This window comes from Rhipicephalus sanguineus, unplaced genomic scaffold, assembly GCF_013339695.2.
Source record: "Rhipicephalus sanguineus isolate Rsan-2018 unplaced genomic scaffold, BIME_Rsan_1.4 Seq1138, whole genome shotgun sequence".
Taxonomy (NCBI): Eukaryota; Metazoa; Arthropoda; class Arachnida; order Ixodida; family Ixodidae; genus Rhipicephalus; species Rhipicephalus sanguineus.
The window spans coordinates 961854-978251 of record NW_023614391.1 but is presented as its reverse complement, the minus strand read 5'-3'; the positions used below and the strand labels follow the sequence as shown (position 1 = coordinate 978251).

General features: G+C 44.7%; 1 long non-coding RNA gene across 1 annotated transcript; it reads left to right on the top strand.

Annotated features, from left to right (window-relative positions):
- Positions 1-3419: 3419 nt before the first annotated feature.
- On the top strand, positions 3420-8652 carry LOC119376248 (uncharacterized). The gene is made up of 3 exons (XR_005180534.2): positions 3420-3952; positions 7802-7853; positions 8520-8652. It is a non-coding gene; the product is annotated as an uncharacterized LOC119376248 (long non-coding RNA).
- The last annotated feature ends 7746 nt before the right edge of the window (positions 8653-16398 follow it).

Here is a 16398-nt window from a genome sequence, read left to right as displayed (position 1 = left end):
GGTCAAGCTTGCGTTGGCGGAGGTGTACTGCTGAAGCTCGGGGGCGTACAAAGAAGGAACACTTGCCCTCACGAATTTGATACTAATGAAATGTTTGAGCTCCTGGTTATACTAACTGCAATGATTTTGCCCCAAGTCTGATATGTCATATGATTGCAAAAACAAACTTCACTTGGATTATAATGAAAATGAAATTAAGCTCAGGAGTTTTGGAAGAAACTTGCCAAAACGCACGTCTGACGATGAAGCAGAGACATTTGTCATCACCTCTGCCTTCGCAAATTATTATATGTCCAAGTTTATTTCAAGACGACTTTAAGTTTTAAAATGTGCTATTTGATACGCCGACTCCTCCCCACCCCCTCCCTTCTGCTCAATATAATATGCATCCCAATTTGCTATGGCGTTCGAATAACTTCAACTGTATTAGATGGTAACATATGGTCACTCAACGCTGTGCCTACAGTGAGATGTGCTACTTCACTGCTGTTAGTAGCCGTCATTATAGCAAATGAGTTGGTGCACAACGTTCTCATGTGTTGACATTGCAGTAAACAAAAAAAAACAGAAAAAAAATCACGCCATATCCACGGAATGAACGATGATAAGTGGGCGAAGCTCGAGAGGGGGAGATCATCGGTAAAACCGTAACCCTCCCGTGAAAGTTAGCCCATTACATCATTAGAAAGACGTAAGACTGTGTGTATATTATACAAAATCAACTTTTATTTTGTTCTTGTTCGTTTGTTGTTTCGTTTCTTCGTTTGTTCTTTTCATTTGGTCAATTTCAAAGCTTCTGGGACGCTGAGTGGTTGTATTTCGTGATTTATTCCGTTGCCTTCTTTCGGCACCTTGTGTTGCACTGATTCTTCTATGCGTGCAAATAAAACACACCCATTAGCACATCCACATCGTTTCAAAAAAAGGGAAATTGAATATCTGCGAGGATTTCACCCAGTTTTACCCGACAAGAGGAAAGCTTACTCCGGATGCGAGTAGCAGTTTCGTTTAGGAACGCCTATTCATTCTAAATAGAATCGCGGAACAGAACGCGTAGATGAAGAGACTTTTTCCTCCAAAAGCTTTACGACACTCGCAGATTTAAGGTCTTTTAGAGAATAAGGTATTCTGGGACCATGGCCTCATATGCATCTGTGACTTGTGAAGCGACAAGAGCGCCACCGGAGTTTTTGAGATGTATCGGTATACTTGTGCACTCGTGACGAACTTTCAACCTTTCCCTCAACTTTCCGTATATGCACAGGGTAACTAATTAGGCTTGGCCTGTTTAACGTTTCCGCCGATCGGTTTTTCTGTTTGTCAATTCACGACGGGGGCTGCATGCTCCGAAAACTTCCATACCTTGCAGGAAAACAGCTTACGCCGATCACCGCTACTTCGTCTACGTCTGTGATAAGTCGCACATAACTTTTATTTATTTATTTATTTATTTATTTATTTATTTATTTATTTATTTATTTATTTATTTATTTTGTTAGTCAGAAGAGCAATGCAACAAATGCCTAATAACGAGAAATGAAGGTAATTTTCACTGTTAATTCATTGTTAATTAATAATAAACATGTCTGGCTCGCGCTTGCGTCGGCGCGAAATAAATCTAGACATTGAGTGAGCGCACGTGTTCGGTGATACTCCACTCGTCTACGCTCTTTCCTGGCTCTATGTTCGTCACAAGAAGTGCAGTATCTCTTAACGCACCTATATATATCCAATCCCGAACTTATACTATTTTTGTAATTTACAAAAAGCTGCTGAGTTTGACGTAAAGAACAAACGCGAGTACGTCTCGAGTATTTTATGAATGTTGCTAGCTGCTTGAGATGCAAGACCTGTTGCCTCCCAATTACACTCCATAGTCCATACCTCTGGCTTCATCCCAGCCCCTTGAGCTTTCAATTTACCGACCGCCTCCTTTCGGCGTCGTGTCTCGTTGCCTCTTGGAGGACGACGAGCATGATGCTTTACGTGGCCGGCTTTCAAGAGCGAGATCCGCGTCCCAGCTATGTATTTGTGTGCTGTTGCGTTTTACACGCGCTTGATCTGTATTCTAACTAACCAAGGTGAAGATTGACCAAGGGACGCATGGTTTCATACAAATGTTTTTATTGCGAAAAGTGAGAGTGAGAAAACTTCGTACAATATTAGAACTGGACAAACCAGAGCAGTTTATTGAAGTGACTATTCTCTGAAGGCGAGCTCAAACATTCTCCATTCTGGGACCTGGGGCTAGTGTTGTGATTACCCACCCGGAAGTGGGTTTGGAGCTCGAAGTTTATGGAACTGAATGCGGGTACACCCAAGTTTTGTGACAGTAAGTACGTTTTAATAAATGCGGGCTTAAATTTAGAGAGGATTGATTTCAGAAATCTTAAGTAATATAAATAACGGGACCTGATATTTGTCCAACTTCCTGCCCCACGTGTATTGTGCGAACATTTTTCCGACTGATGAAACGTGCTTATGTTGTTATCCCCTCGAATAAGCTTGTACATTCCCAATTTTCTACATTCTGTTCACGTTAACCATTTACATAGGAAACTAAGGGATAATGAGTGAGCTTGCTATTGACGTCGCTGTCAATGTCAAAATAGGTGGCCAATAAGCAGATAAACTCAAGGAATTAGTGAGTAAACCTGCATGGTTCTTCCTGCAGGTCTTTGCCTCGTGGTGGACAGCGACTGCCGGGTTTCGCTGGGTAAACACAGTTCGCAAGAGAACATCAAAGACACCTTGAAAATTCCCTGAACGTACGTGAAGAAATTTGAGCCATTACCTGAAAACTACAGAGGTACACTTTGGTTCCGCTGACTGCAGATTTATATTAAAGAAGAAAAAAAGCAATAATGCCAGATTGCGAACATACTTAGTGCGGCGAGCAGGGCAGATGAGAGAAAGAGAGAGGGAGTTTAATTGGCGTCTAGAGAGCCTAGCCTAGTAATAGGCCTGACGTACTGCTGTCACAAAGAAAGTCATCATCTAATCCGCGCAGTCACGAGCACCCTAGTCTCCCGGGACGCGCGCCTCCACGTCCCGACGAGCAGCGCGTCCGCTGTGATGAAAGGATGCGCGACAAAAAGGACGGCTGGTGCTCCGAGGCAGCCTCGAAGATGCGAACGAGGGAGAATGCGTATTATGGGACGCAGTGCGTGGAATGTGAACTAAGAAAACACGCGACACCAATCGCTCGAAAGATTGGAACACAACAGTAAAAAAACGAGAATAGCAGCAGCGAGCAAACGCCGAAGAAAGAAAACAAAAGAGATGAAGGACTTTGGTGCACGAGGAGCGCCCACAGCGGCCGCCGGAGCAACGAGGATCAGTTAAGGGCGAGAGGGTGGTGCGGCGGGTTTTCCTTTCACCCTCTTTCGCTGTACCCTCCCTCTTTTCGTGTAGCCCGGTCTGCGCGGCCGCCACGGCGAGCGCCGCTCCAGTCCCACTCAGTTTGCTCAGTACGGCGCGCCGTAGAAACTGCTGCTTCAGCCGGCGACGGTCGCTTGCCAGCCGTCATGAGCCACGCGCACTCCGGCACGACCGCCCCGCCCCCCGTGTTCCTCAGGAAGTACTGGAACTCCTCGAAAGGCCGCTTGCTGCCGCTCGGTCATTTGGCAACTCCCTGTCATTTTTACTTGGCCACGAGCAGTGCCCACTATGTAGAGTGGACGGCGTCACCGAAGGCCGGTAGCCACTGCCGGTGGCCCTTAGCCACCTGATGGAATAATTGCCTTGCCCGTGCAGCCTTCAAAGAGCAACATCCTGCGCCAGAGGTCCGCATACAATACCAGTCTACTGCTCTGTGCTCTGTGAACGACGCGGATAACGTTGGCTGGTCTTGGATGTACACTACATCATCGCGTCTGAGTGCTACCAGGAGTTAAGTACGGCGACAAACTTCGATAACAGTAACGAGGAGTAACTTCAAAAGCTACAGCAGGTACGTATTAGACTGCGAGATTAGATCTCTCTGATGCAATTTTTTTAAAATTTTTGGATGCTCATTTCGACGTTTTCATTCCCCGCGAGAAGGACATTAAAAACGCTGCCGATTTATTGTTATTGTTAGATACTCTGGAGGAAAATACGAAAGGCAATCGCTCTAAACTTCTTTCTTTTACAACCAGGTTATATTAAAAACCTTATGATCACCCTGCAGTCTATATGAAAGACGTGGGGTCACGTTATTTGACTGTGCTTCATATTTTATTTTTTACAAGGGTGAGGAGGCGCGTGTGTGGCGAGAAATGTATGCGGTTGCACTCTAAGGGAAAGATGTAGGATGTGCTGAGCAGTGATTCACCTGCCCTCCAGCGACGCTCGCATTCACGGGCCAGCGCTCTGGCATTGCAAACAACAGCAGCCTGTGCGGCGTTCATGGCGGGAAAGGAAACCTTCATTTGTGATGCAGCGGCGCTCTCTTTCCTCCTTACCCTCTCTTTACACCCCCTTGCTATACTATACTACGCACGTCTATGCTATGATCTACCCTTCCCCTACTCCTTTTCAACCTCCTCACCCTCACACACTGTTCGTCACCCTCACTTTCCTTTCCCGCCTCTTGCTACACTGCAGTACACATGGATATGCTATGCTTTGCCCTCCTCCTTTCCCCCTCCTTTCCCTCTTCATCGCCCTCACATATATTTTCTCTCTCACTTCTACTTCCCACCGCCTTACTATACTGCACTATACATGGCAATGCTATACTCTACCCTCGCCCTCGTCCTTCCTCTACTCCCCACCCTCCCTTTCTTTCCCACTCCTTGCTATACTATACTACACATGGCTGTGCTATGCATGGTTCTGCCTGCCTGACGCCATATATGGCGATGTTATGCTTTACTTCTCTCCCTCCTTTCCATCCTCCTCATCCTCATTTCCATTTCCCGCACCCTTACCATGCTATACATGGCCTTGCTATACATGGTTTTGCCTGCGTGATACCATACGTGGCTATGCTATGCTTCACCCTCTCCCCTCGTATTTCTCTCCTCCTCCCCCTCACCTCTTTCCCGCACCCTTACTATCCATACTATACATGGCTATGCTTTACATTGCTCTGCCTACGTGACGCCATACATAGCTCTGCTATGCTTTACTCTCTCCCCTTCTCCTTTCCTTCTTCTTTACCCTTGCTTCCCTTTCCCACCCCCTCGCTGTACATGGCTACAATATGCATGGTTTTGCCTGCGTGGCGCCAAGCGAAGACGTGAGATGATAGCATACGACAGCGTGCGACAGCCGGGGCCGCTAAAGCGCTCGCACTTGAAATTACAAGAAATTTCTCAGACAAAAAATTTCCTTCGTGTCATTGAGTGCTGAACAATCATTGTTCCTTTGAGCGTTGTCATGACCTGAATGATCTTACATTCATAGGGCTCTTAATCTCAGCGTCGTAATAAACATTCCCGCCAGAAACTCGGTGAATGGCGCCGTTATTAAGGTGTGACACGCGGAATAAAACGAGCTTGTTATGGAAACTTAAAACCTGGCAGAGTGACGTATTCCAACGCTGGTCATGGAAGCCATTTTTACGCCGCTCAGTTACTGACAAGGCAGCTTTGCAAACGGAGAAGAGTTGGCTGGCGGTGCAGCCCGGAAAGCAGGCACCCACCTCACAGCGCGATGTGAAGCTAGTGCCTAATCAAGGCGGAGAAGAATACCTGTAGCCTTTCCATGAACGGCGACATTAATTTGTCAAGTGCACGCTTACGTCACAGTCACATAGAAGTATCCATTTCGTGCTGCAGTTGGACGGCAATGAAAGGAAGGCTCAGCTCGCGACAGTGTCACTTTTTTTTTATTGCGTAGCAGTTTAAGGGACCGCCCTGTCGTCGTGTCACGTCTCGCGTTGGCGTCACTCAGGTCCCACGTTTGATGAACATAAGTCAAGCAGGCTCCACATAAGCCGCGCAGGCTTCACGCCAGCGCACGCATCTTCTGTCCGAGCCAGCGAAGCTACAGCGAAATTTCAGCGTCGGGAGTTTGGCACAGATCTACGGAAAAGAGAAGCGGAGGGAAAAGCCAGCGCCGGAAGTTATACGCACCGTGCTCGGAGCAGCAAACACAGTAGAAGAGACACAGGAAGGAGGCCATAGAACAGAAAATAGATAATCGCAAAACAAATCAGATAATCACAAAACAGAAAGGGATATAAAATATCGCAATCACACGAAAACAACGGAAAATAGCACATAAGCAAAAAAAAAACGAAACAAAAGAACAGAAAAGAGCATATGAACACAAGACAAACACAGGAGAAGCACAGGCGGATCACCGCTCTGCAGCTCGTACAACTTTAGCTTGGGCTGGAAATGGCTTGGATTGTCTAAATTATTATATGTTGCTTAGGAGATGTCGGTGCTTTAATATACCGCCGGCTACTCCATTTCAGTGATAATAGAAACTGTGAAAATCACAGCTATTAAAATAAAGAAAATATCGTACCTAGAGAGACCTTGAAAGTCAGTTGAGCAATAAGAAAAAAACATATAATCACGAGGTTCATCCACATAGCAACATGAAAGAAACACATAATGCAGTCCATCCACATAATACAGGAGTTCACATAAAATGCACTCACATGGGTACCGCATATGTCGAAAGTAACAATACACATAACGCCCAGTAACATAACACAAAAGTTAGAAAGGTTCGGTGACAGGGAAACGGAATGACTTTACACATGAAGCGACAAATGTAATCAAATTTTGTAAGATACTTCCCTTTCCAACACTGCGCGCTGTGCTAGAGGGACATTCCGAGCGACCGTATAGTATGATAGTATGATCACATTACTGAAGTGTATAGGATGCACGGGCGTAATATCCTTGGATGCTTGGTCTGCTCAATTTTCGCGTAGCTTTTCTAGAGCGTTTGCAACGGTCCTAGATGACATGCAGTGAGGTATCGGTACATTTAGGGATTTACTTAAATCCTCAGCAGAGATGCCACGATAGCCGTGTTAGATCAGTTTGCGTTGTTCCGAAGTGGACGTTGTTGAGGTATTGACGCTGAAATCTGTATAATACGACTGCGTTTGATAATTTTGAAACATCGAAAGAGAAAATAAGTTACAGGCGCGCTTTGTGTTGCCCCCTTAGCTCATCGCTATAAAACTTGTCAAATCTAGAGTAAATGACTGTCGTTTATTATTTATCCAATCAGTCATTCGACGGCGTTATGCCAACTTCAATAAACGTTGTCGTCATCTCCTTATTACCTGTTGCTTTACATAGCATCAGCCAACATACAGGGGACAAACATTGACAATGCGCTTTGGCTTTTATTAGTATTTAACTTTTGTTGTGTATTGCGCTAATAAGCAGATTGAATTACAACAGACGGTAACATTAATGTGGCTACAGTATGGAAAAGACTGAAATCCGCGACATGTTCGACAGTAAGGTGCTGAATTTGGCATGACATTTGGCATTTGGCATGAAACTGTAAACTTTGTTATCTCTTCTGATAACGAAGCTATGATCGCATACTTTCTGACAACAGGCTTTTTTATTCATATTTTATCAATTTAAAGTGACTTAGCACTTCACTATAGTGTCTCTTTAGGCAAAAAAAGTTAGCAAACGAATATTGCTTTCTGATAGCCATAGCCAGAGTATAATGATGTCGTAACTTACCCACTGCATCAGTGCTGAAACTCGTAGGCAATGCTGCGGAGGCCACGCTGGTGTTTAATAACTAGCGTTATCGCAGAGTTTAACTCTTGAGAGTTTGTCTTGCAGAGTTGTCTGGTGTCACTGAGTCTGATATTTGAATTTTGCAGCTGGAAGAACAACACAGACCCCTGGCAGGAATTCAAAGACAAGCAGTACAAGGTTTGTTTGAAAACCAATTACATAGACAATTTGAGCTAATGCTAGACTAAAACGTGTTCAGTAAAGGATTGTGAGCTGTGGTACGTCGTAGAAGAACGCTATGCAGGAAGAATGTAAACATTTACTTCCCTTCCAATGGCAGGCAGCAGTTTTATAATGTTGGTTTCCATTGTAGGCTCTTACCAGCACAATAAGGCAGTTTTTTTTTTACTGTAGTTTTAATGTTGAGGAAATCGTTTGGGACAGATTTCATGAAACAAAAATGGTGCATTCGGTGTGTGCGGTGCTATTTTGTAGTTATGCATTTTTGAGAGCTTTGTAATTAGTCAGAGCGATGGCCTGCCAAAAAGAAAAATATAAAAAGGAACATAATCGCTACGAAATTGCACCTCAGGTGTAATATGGGGACAAGATTGCTCGCCATAGGCAGAATATTAGTGTAGAACCGGGAAAGTGCTATGGAATGGAATGGAAAAACTTTGAGGTCCTTCGGGGCGTGAACTAGCGCGGGACTGAAATAAGTTTAGCTCTCAAAGGACATGAGTCTATGAGTGGTGTTAACTGCAACTAATGAAGCATCGGACAATTTTTTTTATAATGTATTGCTTGCTTTCATGTTTAATAATGTGCGTAAACTGATACATGACCCTCTGTTTGCTTTGCCAGTTCTGGTCCTCTCAAGACTACAGCTCCTTGCCAAAGACTGACCGCCCCGAGTTCTCAGCAGGTCCCTTCGCAGTAGCCCATGTATATGATAGATTTACGTTAGGCTGACCTGAGGCACCAATAAAGGCTTCTTTTGTTTAGAGCTTTTTGACGTACAGTGTTTGTGCTGAACTTTGAGAGACACACTTTTATAACTGCAAGCATTTTTTGTTTTGGTCCAGAACATTTCTCTTTCAAAACAAAACATCTTTTTTTATATCAGACGGTCACTGATTTGACAAAAATTCTTCGGCTCTTACGCACCATAGATGAGCTCGGCTTGTTCACACAGCTTGTGCCGCTCCTCCTGAAGACGCGATATTGTTGTTCATTCTATTAGAGATGCTACGAGGAAACTACCTTGATCCTTTCGATTATAACAAAAGTGCCAAATTTTGGGGGAAACGGGCTTGATGCCGGAATCCAGGATTTAAAGGGGCCCTGCTACACTACTTGAGCATGGTTAGAAAACGCTGCCGATTGGTTGAGGCTCCTGAGTACATGTGATCCAAGCATTATAGCGCAGCACGCGGCCTGGAATTTACAGTAATTGAAGTCAGCTAGAAATCGCTCGCTCTTATCTCGACAAATGACGCCGTAAACCCAAATGACCATGCCATGAGCACAAAGTCCACAGCCATTGGCTGGCTTGAGCATCGTGAGCTGCAAAGTTGCCGCGGCCGCCGCGACTTGCCCATGCTTGTACTCTATAGTGCTAGAATTACTCACAGTATAGAATTACACTGGACTGCTGGTGATCACACTGAAAGTAAGCCGCTCGTTGAAAGAACAAAAAAGTCACAGTTCCACCGCAAGGGCGAAGCTATGAATGCGATAGCAACGAATTGTAGCGTTACAGGAAGTAAGACTGGCAGCTAACTGTTTTGTATCCGGTTTCGCGTAACTACAAAACGGTGGTGTAAGAGAATACAGCCGCTCCAGGAAGAGGTGCTCTCCGCAAAGTCACTTCGCAATGAGAGCGCACCACGTAGAAGTGTATACGAGCCGCCCGCTGTGATGGCTTTCGAAATAGCGCGCGCGCCAGTGATCGCGACCGCGCCCTTAGATTCAAAATTCAATGTGGCTGCCCCCCAACCCCGTCTCGCATCTCGTGTCTTTTCATAGTCATTAAAGACGGGCGGGGCTTTTCCTGTCTGCTTAGACGGCAGGCCTCGCGAGCGGGGTGATGTTATCGCATGCACCCTCTGAGCGAAGGAAATGAGCCGGCTCGTTTGATATCTGCTTCGGCCGCGTTCGTCGCCCCCGCTCGCGCGCTTTTACCCACCGTAGAACATACAATGCGCGGGGGGATCTTATCAATTTGGATTTCATAGCGGAAGGACATGACGGCGACGGCAAGAACCCGTCGAGACTGTCCATATAATTGCAATCGCAATAAAAGGGAAAACGTGCTCAAGGTCATGACGCGCGCTGACAAACGGGCGTAACTTCTTGCCCCCTTGTCATCCCCCTCTGCAACATATCTTTCAGCACGCCCGCTGGTACGAAAGTAGAGAGAAAGCGTTTAAAGCATGCGGCAAATTCCTGTAAGAAAAATGCTGAGTGGGACGGCAGCTAAGTGCTCAGCACGAGTTATCATGAGATCATGAGCAAGATATCCCCAGAACCTGAGAATCGGATGGGAGGTACACAACATAGGATTGTAATGTCTATCTCTGCAACTAAGGTATAATTTCAAAACATTAACCTCATAGAGTTCTTGGACGCATCACGTCTTTCCTGTACAAAGCTGTGACGTTGTATTTACGTGGTATTCCAATTAAGTTGGTCAGTTCGAAAGATCCCTTTTTTTCAGCACACACTAACCTCACATGCGCACATGCTAGAATTTCGCCTACATGCTGCGCTCAAAAATACGGGGAAAAATCTGCATCACTGATTTGGTGTGACTCGTTTACTTATCATTGCCTTCTGAACATTTAGCTGCACCTCTCCAAGCTACTCTGCCTCTCTTGACATGGTGATTATGGGAGGACAATAACTTTAGAGCACAGTTTTACACGCAACAGAACGTCTACAAGAGCCTACAATAGGACAATGGAACATTGGTCGTCATCGCGCTGTCACCACCTGCTGCAAGTAATGGGCAGTAGCGCTTCTGCAGTGCATCATGGTAGAAGGCAAAGATGTCGCCTGTGGCTGCTTGGCACAGAACGAGGAACCCCTGGAACTCTTCTTTGGAAAACTGGCCACTGGTGTGGGTGGAGACCAGTTTGGACACCCGGATTTCGAAGGAGAACGTGCATACTACTCCTGCTTCCGGTGCAGAGAAGTCAGCGGCTTCAAAAATAAATAATTATGGCTTAATTTTCGCAGCTTTCCAGAATTGACCGAATTTCTAGCAAAGCCTGTTATGTAGTGCTCCTTTTGAACGCTACAGACAAAGAAAAAATGGACTATTTGGACAGTATTTCTGCCACACAAATATAATTGTTATGCACCTTGCATACTTTCCTTACGTTATGACTGCGGTCCCGGCACTTCCCAGTCACCAACGGTATGTGCGCTATCAGCATAAGTTAGCATTCTTGATAGAAGAGTGGCGAGAGCCGGGTTTTCAAGAAAGGAAACATGAGCAAGCCAGATGACGATTATAGCTGTGTAGCAGATATACTCCCCAAATACTCGATTTTAAATGCGAAGCATTTCTTAGCGAATCCAAGGTACTTTGAGCATATCTATCTATCTATCTATCTATCTATCTATCTATCTATCTATCTATCTATCTATCTATCTATCTATCTATCTATCTATCTATCTATCTATCTATCTATCTATCTATCTATCTATCTATCTATCTATCTATCTATCTATCTATCTATCTATCTATCTATCTATCTATCTATCTATCTATCTATCTATCTACTATCTATCTATCTATCTATCTATCTATCTATCTATCTATCTATCTATCTATCTATCTATCTATCTATCTATCTATCTATCTATCTATCTATCTATCTATCTATCTATCTATCTATCTATCTATCTATCTATCTATCTATCTATCTATCTATCTATCTATGTCTGGCTGTTCTCGTGATCACCTCCTTAGCTTGGTGTAGACCAAAATTGGCATGGGAGGATAAGGGGATTTCACGAATATGATTGTCTGGACATTGCATGAGTAACGTTAGAAAACTTTCGCATACGTCGTCATACCCTTTCCCCCAGACACGTGTGGCACGTACCCGTATACCACGGGCCACAGTAAGCGGGTATGCGCCACAGGTGATTGGCAGTGACAGCCTTCCCAGGAATGGCGAGACCAGATATTGGTCATTTAAATGCAGGAGCGTAAAGGAAAACCGACACCGGCAACGTTGACCCGACAAATGCAAATAATAAAAAGCAGGATCCCAGCAGGAATCCAACCCAAGCATTCAGCGTGGCAGTCAGGTATTCTACCACAGAGCCACGCCACGTCTTGAAACTATTTAGGAAAAAGACCCTATGCAGGTGCAATATCGGTGCAGCGTCAATTGTGGTAGCAGTGCTGGCTCTCTAATTTTATAAAAAAGCAATAAACATTACATATGCACTCCTATGGTATAGGCGTCATGCCTGGTTAACGTCAATTGTGGTTCCAGTATTGGTTCACCTTTCATAAAAGTCTAATAAACATTACATTTGTATTCCTATATGATTCAGCAAGCTATATTCAAGCGTTGCTCGACCCCGGAGGAGTACGCTAACGAAAGTTACATATGATATTTACATCATCACACCGTAAAGTGCACTTCGTTTCGATAATACTCACGTCTGTGCTCTAAAGTGAGGGCTGCCGTTACGTCTTACCATAAGTTACCCTTTAAACGCCAGTGTAGTTGACGTGCCTGGTAAAGCCACGATGGGCACACAAGTACTACGCTTAAAAAAAAAAAAACACGTCGATCCACCTCATAACGTTTGACTCAAAAAGGAAAGCAACTGCAGTATAAAGAAGCGGCGCTGTCAGAAGATGCGCTGCAGATAGCGAGAGTGCGTCGGCATGTCCGGCTGACCCACTCCGATATTCTGATGCTCGTCTTATCACCGGTTCGAGGGAAGCCACGCTGCTACCATCACTGCTCGTCAGGGGCGAAAGTGGCGGCATTCTTGGTGATGCAGAAAGCCCATGCCTCCGAAGATATCGTGACGACGCGGGCAAAGGAATGCATCAAGCGTTCAAAGCGTCTCGTGTTCGTCGCGACGGAGATGTTTGTGCGTGTTCGCGCTGCCAGACTTGCATTCGACGCCCTGAAGGAGATAGGAGGCGCGGACGTGGAAACAGGGCGGGTAGGACAGATGACCTTCTTCAGGCGCTTCTGCTTCCTGGCGTGCAACTCTGGGACTCAGCCTGAAGGCTTGTCGTCGAATGCTCGCTGTCTTTTGCCGTCGGCGAACATGCCTGAGTTTGCGAAATCTTTCGGGTGTTTGTCGCCTTCAAAAATGATTAACCAACCGTGTGATGTATCGTAGTACCCAAACGTGCGAGGCGGTTTCTTTTTTTGTCGCCGTGACTTTTCACGTCGAGTTAGTGTTCATCCTGATTGCGTTGTTCACGTTAAATGAGCTGCTTGCATTTTCTTGAGGCCTTTCGTTACTATCGCTCGTGTAAAAACTACTAAACCATAGCTTACTTTCGTCTTTCTATTTTAGGGGCGAAGCTCCTTAAGGCGGCACCCGTTCGTCCCTCGTAGTCGTAGTTGAGCGTAACCAGTCGTAACGCTAATACCAGATCTTCACCTCCAAGGTGGTGCCGGTGGGAGATTTTTCCTGTGCGTTGTTGAACAATGAAAAATTCGCAGCGTGCGCGTTAACTAAAAGCCGAATTATTCTGTCTCTCATTCCCCATTAGCAGCCATTGGCATGTTCCAGTAGGAAACGTTAGTAGAAGTAGAAGTGTAAGTGTTAGCTAAAAGCCGACTTCTTCTGTCTCTCATTCCCATTAGCAGCCATTGTTTACCTCCAAGGTAGTGTGCCTGGTGAGATTTCTCCTGTGCGTGATTAAACAATAAAAATTTTGTTCAAAACGCCGTTGATTGATGAAATAAACCAACGAAAGACGCCAGATGTTTTGTAAAAGCAAAACGAAAGAACGCCAGATGTTTCTAAAGCAAAACGAAAAGACGCCAGCTGCTTAACGAAAGACGCCAGATGTTTTCTAAAGCAATGGTTTTCTAAACAATGAAAATTCACAGCGTACATGTAAAATTAAAGTGAGCTGCAAGTTGTCATAACTCATCGAACCTTTAGTATAAACGCGCCCGATCTCACGTCGGTGATGATGTACTGCAGAATTCACGGAAGATTCACGGTTTACCGATGAACCTCCGCAGCTTCGCCCACTCATCATCATTCACTCCGTGGATATGCTGTGATTTTTTCCTTTGTATTCTTAGTCGTCGATGATTAAGAGGTACTTTTGAAGAAGTGCTTCATAATGTGCTTGTGTTTAGCTAGTTTCGTGCATATTTTCCTATGTGAACAGTGGGCGCAACGAGAGAGTTCTGTTTACTTACACTTGACACCTAAGCTTACACTGACCTATTAAATTCAGCGGGCGTTACAAACCAGCGCTTTGTTCCTTAGATTCACTGGCCTGCCTAATATGGCAAGGTAATACTGTTCTTATCAATTTCTTTATTAGATCGCACTCTAAAGCTCCCTTTTCCAAATGGCTTACCGCGACGATATGTAACTTTCATATGTCACCTACGACTTGTACGGCTTATAGAGCTGACTGATACCCACTTCTTTGTGAGAATGGCCGAAAAACCTGAATTTGAACATCGCGGATGGAAATTGACGTTCCGATATACTTCGTGGGGTCGTCTATGTTTGATACTTTTGAGCACTGTGCGTTGCTCCCGAGGAGCTTGGCGACTGTCCTTCCGCAAAGGGTAGAATTAATAAAATTTACTATCTCCAAACTTGATCCCGAGCTGCTTCAAACATTATCGTGTATTGCTTAGTTGATTCAGTTGCTTTCTGGTGCTCTCTGGTTATAATTTAATATCAGGCGGTGCGTGAAATTTGGATTGGTGTAACTGTACGAGCGCTAATGTTCTAGGATGCAGTTTGGGCTTAAAGCCAGTGGCTTTGTCGGGGTTGGAAGTTAGGCAAAGGACAGTAGGCTCATTGCCTGGGGGCCCAAGAAAAAAAAACGAACACATGAGGCAGTGCAAGGAGACATAGGTTGAGTTTGGTTTAAAGTTAGAGAAACTCAGAGCATTATTAGTTACGAAAAAAGACCTCATTAGAAATACGGGCAAAAAGAAATGGGTGGCTATAGGCGCACAAATAGCCGAACCCAAATTGCGTAGACGCGAAGTGGAGGGAAAATTGAGAGTTGGCAACAAAGTACAAGGTAATTGAAGGTTTGAATAGACAAGCAAGTTGGATGGATGGATGCAAAACTGTATTAGAAGTCCTGAAGTGCACAACTCAGCGCGAAGAGGGCCGCTGCAGGTGTAAAAAAAAAGTTAGGGAAGCAGAGGTAGGGAGTTGGTAGGGAAAATCTGTGTTACAACACACGGTTGTATGATAAACATGATTGTAACGGAACAGGCTAGATAGCGATTGGTATACCCGCCCCGTCTCGAAGGGGAGATCACTAGAGAGGAGGAGGATGGTGATGATGATCATGATGATGATAATAATATGATAATAATAATAATAATAATAATAATAATAATAATAATAATAATAATAATAATAATACGGAGGCGTCTGCGCAACACGTATTCCCAGAAAAAAAAAATGTCAATACAATGTGCATTATTTTTTTCAGTATGTGTATGCTAGTTGTGCAGACGGCCCCGCAGCACATTGTGCCAACGACGCCACAAGCTGCTCTCGGGCGTCCATACTTCCCACTGGGCCCGCCTAGCAACCTCACATTGCAACGCGAATTCATTACTCGTCACACTTACATCAACGCGACAAGACTTTCGAGCAGTCACAAGCCACTGACATACATCTCGCATCTGGCCGCCGCCTGTGACGAGTGTCAGCTGCAAAAGCGACCACATGCTTTGCGGTGAAGTGGCAACAAAAAGAAATGCAGGGCGCGATCGGAGGGCCAAATTCAAAAATTATTTTCTTCCTTAAAATAAAGAAATGATTTGATTAGACTTTCTTCATTACTTAACGATGAAGTCTTCCATCAAACACCGCATGACGAGGATTTTTAATTGGAGCGCATCAGTATGAAAAATACGGTCAAACATGCGACAAATGGCATATTTTCTCTTATCGCACAATTTTCGGGGGGGGGGGGGGAGGGGTAGATTTGAAGTCTGTTTTACCCCTAAACATTTTTTGTACTAAAATGCACTTTCTTAAAAATCATACTATTATTAAGATTGGTTTAGGACACTTCGAGATAGCTGAAGGAAAAATTACGAAGTTTGAAGATTTCTGTATTTTTTGAAAATACGTAGCTGGTTCTGAAACACAAATATTTCGGATTTAATAAATAGAACAACTACACAGAACCTCTCTAATAGCGCAAGCGCGGTTTCAAAGCTCAACGAACAAAAATAGTTTTCATGCACATTTTCTATTAGGCACAGTTTAACAAATACAAGCGAACTTCGAGGGGGTGCCATGATCGTCAAAATTTTTTTTCCGGCACAAATGTTTGGTCACAATACTCCATGTGGCACTGTCACTAATCCGTTAATGGGGACGGCAATCGTCGGGCGGATTCTAAGGGCTGGCGTCACGGCCCTCCGAAAACGCACCACGAAAGCGCGGACAATTTAGGGTTGGTCCTTTGGTGCGCCAGCGAACGCCGGTTGTGGTCCAAAGACCGAGTCAGAGCCGAGAGTCG